The sequence below is a fragment of the Gekko japonicus genome, unplaced genomic scaffold, assembly GCF_001447785.1.
Source record: "Gekko japonicus isolate JY-2015 unplaced genomic scaffold, Gekko_japonicus_V1.1 scaffold2167, whole genome shotgun sequence".
NCBI classification, from domain to species: domain Eukaryota; kingdom Metazoa; phylum Chordata; class Lepidosauria; order Squamata; family Gekkonidae; genus Gekko; species Gekko japonicus.
The window spans coordinates 170,803-176,772 of record NW_015173202.1 but is presented as its reverse complement, the minus strand read 5'-3'; the positions used below and the strand labels follow the sequence as shown (position 1 = coordinate 176,772).

At 46.9% G+C, this 5,970-nt stretch overlaps 1 protein-coding gene across 1 annotated transcript in view; it reads right to left on the bottom strand.

Moving 5' to 3' along the window:
• LOC107120023 (ryanodine receptor 2-like) overlaps positions 1-5,970 on the bottom strand; it is a gene marked incomplete at both ends in the record, with an annotated part of 282,869 nt that overhangs the window by 139,421 nt on the left and 137,478 nt on the right. The window lies entirely within an intron of this gene.

Here is a 5,970-nt window from a genome sequence, read left to right as displayed (position 1 = left end):
GAAGAGCCAGTGCTGGAAGTAAAGGAGACTTGTGGAGAAAATACAGTGAGGCATGGGAGGGGGCTGCTGTAAGGAGAGGCAATCAGGCAAAATTGCCTCTCCTTTCCCTTTTGTGGAAGAAAAGATTGATGAACTTTCTCTGCCAACAGATGAAGGGGGGGATTTAGCCTGATCCTGTTCTTCTTCTTATAGTTTTGCCCACAAGACCGCCCTTAACACAACCCCCCCAGCATTAGCTTTTAGGGATTTAGTGGGCTGGTATGAGATGTCAGAGAAAGATCTACCTCCCCAAGGGCCTTCTTCTCAGTGGTCACAGGATCCAACCCACTAGCAGGAGGAGAACAGGATCATCTTGAACCTATGGGAATCTTCCATATGTGGACGTTACACCAACTGTGGACTTGATCATCCCTACAGTATTGTAATAAATAGATTTTTGTATTTGCAGTTTTTTCAGCTTTCATTCTATCAGATTCCATACAAACCAAGCACGCAGTGTGTTTTGAGGGTAGTTTATGAATTTCCTTAAGATTTAAAAGATACAAACTGAAAATAAAGTTCTGAACAGAAGCTGAGGCTAGTCTTATATTAAGACTGGCATGTTTCAGCAGAAGGAGAATATGGATATATAAGTGAAAAGTCTGAAATCCAGAGTAACATGTTTACTCACAGCATACCCTGTAATGTCAGGTTCCATCAATAAAAATAGGTATTTGAATTAAGACACTACATATTTTACACATTGAATGTGTCATACAAATGCTAACAATGACAAAAGTCTATAATTTAGTGACTTTTTGGAAATATCATGTTTGGACAGCTACAATTATACTGGATTGCTCAGTTACTTCAAAAATCAAATGTATGGTGTCTGAGACAGCTTACTGCCTTGTGTGCCACTGGGGGAACAGTTCTTTGTCAAATGATTGCCCCTCCCCTTCTTCCTGGTGTTCTTTTTCAAATAGCATGCCTGGAACCAGGGAGGTCTAATGTGGTACAGAGAACCACTACCAGCATTAAAAGTTATAAAGCATTTATTAAAAAGAAAATGTCCACAAACATGCTCTCCACACAGCCACAAACTGAGCAAGCAATCCAAAAAAGTGGAGTAAAATGCAGTTCCCCTGTTCCTCCCTCTTCAGTTTAAAGGGTTACAGTTATTCTAAAAGGTTCCTATTACCTTGAAGCTTCTGCTCCTATGAGCAGTCTAGCACATGGAAATGGCCACCTTCAGGAGTCCTCAGGTAAGAGCTCTGCCTTGATGGAATCAGGACAAAAGAGACCTTCCTCTTCATGCCCACGAGTTTACCTCCTTTTCTCCTCCCACTGGCCAAGTCAAAAAAGCTTTTCCTGACATCTCCAGGAAGTTTTTCCTGAAGTCTTTCTAGCATCTTAAGTCATCAAAATCTCTGTCAGACCAAGTGTGATCCATTGGAGAAGGAAATGGCAACCCACTCCAGTATTTTTGCCAAGAAAACCCCATGGACAGTATCAAAAGGCTAAAAGATATGACACCAGAAGATGAGCCCCTCAGGTCGGAAGGTGTCCAATATGCTACTGGGGAAGAGCAGAGGGCAAGTACAAGTAACCCCAGAAAGAGTGAAGCAGCTGGGCCAGAGCCAAAAGGACGCTCAGTTGTGGATGTGTCTGGTGGTGAAAGGAAAGTCCGATGCTGCAAAGAACCAGGCCTCGGATGGGGCCGGAGCGCCCTGGAGTGGCGCTCCAGGAGTGAGGCATCCAGGGGTGGGCACAAGACGAAGCCCCGCCCCTGCTTCCAGCTCTGCCTCCAGCCGGCCTCATTCCAGCCCAGGAGGAGGAGGAAGACGAAGGGTAAGTTGGCTTCCTCCCCTTCCCTGACTGCCTGCGCAGCCCAGGCAAGGCTTCCTGCCCCATCCTCCATCTTCCTGGGTCGGCGGGGAGCCATGCACCCCGGGAATTACCTCTTGTCCTCGGTTTCAGCTGCCACGTACCCGGTGTCCTCGGGCTGCGTGGAGTGGCCCAGGCAAGGTCTCCTGCCCCGTCCTCCATCTTCCCGGGGCGGCGGGGAGCTGTGTGCCCTGGGAATTACCTCCCCGCTCCATCCTTGGCTTCAGCTGCCACGTGCCTGGTGTCCTTGGGCTGTGTGGAGTGGCTTAGGCAAGGTCTCCCGCCCCGTCCTCCATCTTCCCGAGGCGGTGGGGAGCCGCAGCCCCAATAATTACCTCCCTGTCCCATCCTCGGCTTCAGTTGCCACGTGCCCAGCATCCTCGAGCTGCGTGGACCAGCCTAGGCAAGGTCTCCTGCCCCGTCCTCGATGTTCCTGGGGCGGCGGGGAGCCGTGCCCCCCCGGGAATTACCGCCCCGTCCTCGGCTTCAGCTGCCGTGTCCCTGGCATCCTCAGTCCACGTGGAGCAGCCCAGGCAAGGCCTCCCACCCCGTCCCCCATCTTCCCGCCCCTGCCTGCCTCAGCCGCCCCGCCACTGTTTGCTAAGGATCTTTTTGGACTTTGTTTGTGTGTGTGCATGCGTGCGCGCGCACACGCGCTTTCATTGGTGGGTCTGCCCTTTCTCGGTTCTTTGATTTGCCCCCTGCAGAGTTTGTGTGGGGAGAGCCAAGCCAGGCAAGACGTGAGGCTTTGTGTGCTGCTGGGAATCGGGAAAGTGAGAGGGGTTTTTTTTCCCATCATGATGGTAGCAGTAGTAGAGCTTCTGGGAGCAGCAGCTGTGGGTTTACCTTCAAAAGTTTGTGTGGATGCCAACTTCTTTGTTTCTTTGGAGAGGGAAGGAAAACAGCCCTGTCAAGTATGCCTTTTTGCCCCCCCCTTCCCAGCCCTCAAAATATAACCAAATAAAAAGCCCTTGTTGCCGGTGTGGGGTTCCTCCAGGCGCCCCGGCCCTTTTTGTGTCCAAAGCCAAGCGAAAACAAAAACAAAAAACTTGCCACAGTTTCCCCCTTAGAAGCCGCAGCTTCCCAGCTGGGCAGGAAAGAGGCGGTGGGGGACTGGAGCTCCCGAGCGACTCTTGTGAGCGCGGGGCAGGGCTTGGCTTTTTCACCCCTCTGACCTCCGGTGCGAAGCTCTCAGAGCAGCCCACCTCTTAGTATGGGGAAGGGTGGGCAAGCCCGAAGTTCCAGGAGCTTGCAGGGAGAAGCCGCAGCGCAATGGAGAGAAGTCCTATCCCTGTGCTCACTGTAGAGGCCGTCGCTCTGTAGGTTAATTGGCTGTGGTAAGGGTGCAAATCGTTTGAGGTTACTCTGAGAAGGGGGAAAGCGCCCAGCAGGATCTAGCATTTCAGCAAATCTAGACGTCCCGTTCCCCCCCCCCCCCACTGTCCTTAAAAAGTTCGGGGGTGATGGTGATTGTAGCCTTTCTCTTTTTTTAAACATTCCCTTCCCTCCAGTAGTTATTCAGTCTGGCGAGCTTAAGTAGTTTTGTGTTTGCTTCGAATCGGTGCAGTTGTGTTCTTAGCCAGTGAGTTTGGCAAACAAAGGGTGTTTGAAAGGTGGACAGGGATTTCCCAGTTGAAAAGATTTGTTCTCACTTCCTGAGTGTTTCTGAGTCAGGCTTATTTCCTGTGACATTCTTATTTATATCCAAACTAGTCGTTAACTATTTTCTACTAAGGGGTAGCCCTGTTAGCCTACTGCAGCAAAACAAAGCAGGAGTATAAACCTTTGTGGACTAGAACCCAGTTCTTTATATCTCTGAAATCATTCTTGATTTAATGGTGTGTTTTTTAATCTTGACCTTCTTCCAAGGAGTTTAGGAACCACACGTTTCTCCTCTCCTTCGTTTTATCCTCACAACAACCCTGTGAGGCAGGTGGCTGAGAGGTTGTGGTTAGGCCAAGGTCACCCAATACACTTTTTTTTGGCTGAGCTGGTATTTGAACCAGTGTGCTAGCTCATTTTATGTGTACATGCAATTTTTGTTAACTCTAAACTTATCCCTGGTGTGTCCTATGTCATACCCTTATCCCACCCACCCATCAAGTACCATCAGTCGTGCACGTTATTGACCTAATATATTTTTGTATCACATTCTTAATAACACTTCTCAGTGTGATTTCCAAACATCATAGCTCTTAAAATGGAAAAAATACAATAAAACAAAGCTCAAAAGTCCAAAAGTCAGATTAAACCAATTACAGTGGTAATAATATATTTAAAAATAATTGACAGCAATAATTGGAATTAAGTTAAACAACTGTATTTGCCCATACCTATTACTTCCCACCTCATGGATAGGTAACCCTTTTGATAACCAGCCTACGGCATATCTGTCACTCTGTGGCTTACTTGAATTCCCAAACAAAGTTATTTTATGTTAATATGACAGAGAGCAGGTGTGACAGTGGGCAAAACAACATGTCAAGCACAAGCAGTATGAACAAGCTGCTCCTTTGGGAATGCTGGTTGGCATAATCTGCTAAATATTTTGATGTATATATTTCTCAACACAAAGTTCCAAGGTAGAAATTTTAGAAGCATTGTGATAGATCCTATCCCTATATTCCTTTTCCACTGAGCAAAGTTTATATTATTTTTTTATTTTCTAATTACATATTCACACCTCACATTTCCTTCTGGTTCAGGTTTTCAGCCTTCCTCCAATCCAAGGAATTGGTGGGCACATGGGGGGGGGGGGCAGAAGGTATCCTTGCCTAGTGTACAAAAAAACCTGGGACCGGCCCTGTCTGGATGCCTAATGATTGATTTTTGCTACTGACATTGATATCGGGAAGGCAGATCTGCAGTTGTCTTAGGCCAGAGGCTCAGATCTAGATTTTTTTTAAAGGAGGCTTCTGGCTTTTCCTGCAAAGAACAGCCCCTTGTCTCTTCCTCTGTCTCTCTCTCTGTGTCTAATGTGCACATTGATGAACCTGCTTTTCTTCCAAATGGGGACCCCTCCAGAAGGCTTACAGCATCATTCTACCCTCCTCCATTTTATCCTCACAATACAAGAGAGTCAGAGCCAGTTTTGTGTCATGGTTAAGAGTGGCACCTGCTTCGTATGTACTGGGCCCCAGGTTCAGTTTGTGGAATCTCCAGTTAAAAGGATCTTAGACAGCTGGTGTTGGGAAAGACCTCTCTCTGCCTAAGACTAGGAATGAGCAAATGTCCCCTCTTTCATTTCTTGTTATGTTTGTTTATATTTCTGTCAGTGGTTTTTGTTCTCTGCTTTTGGCTGCTACTTCTGAAGATTGGTTTGTATTGTGTACACGTTAGCTGGTTTGTATACATTTTAAAGGGAAAAATCAGTGCAAAAAAAAAAAGAAATGGAAAAAAGTATTTCTAGATCAAAACAGCAGAGATGAAAATTTGAAACCCTTTCTGTATGAGACCTTGGTGGGCCACTGTCAGTAGGAGCAGGTGGTACTGGGCAGATGGATAGGGCTGGATCCTTTGCATGGTATCACCCTCCTCCAGCACAGTAGGCCTTTCCTTGATTCAAGGGGTGTTAACTATTATGTTTGTACTGGTATCCTGGTATCCCCCCTCTTTACCTGACATGGGTGGTTTGCTTGTTTCCCCCCACATGTACCATCAGATAGACTTCCGGTGATGTCAGGGGGTGTGGCCTTCTGACAAACTTCCGGTGATGGCAGGGGGTGTGGCCTTCTGAGTTATGCTAATGAGTTCCTGCAGCTCTTTTTCTACAAAAAGACCCCTGCAAAGAACAATACTGCATAGGAACCTGGAATGTAAGATCTAAGAAGCAAGGTAAGCTTGACGTGGTCAAAAATGAGATGGCAAGACTGAACATTGATATCTTAGGAATCAGTGAACTAAAGTGGACAGGAATGGGCGAATTTAACTCAGAAGACCATTATATCTACTACTGTGGCCAGGAATCTCGTAGAAAAAAATGGTGTGGCCTTTATAGTCAATAAGAGAGTGCAAAATCAGTACTGGGATACAATGTCAAAAATGACAGAATGATTTCGGTCCGATTCCAAGGCAAACCATTCAACATCACAGTAATCCAAGTCT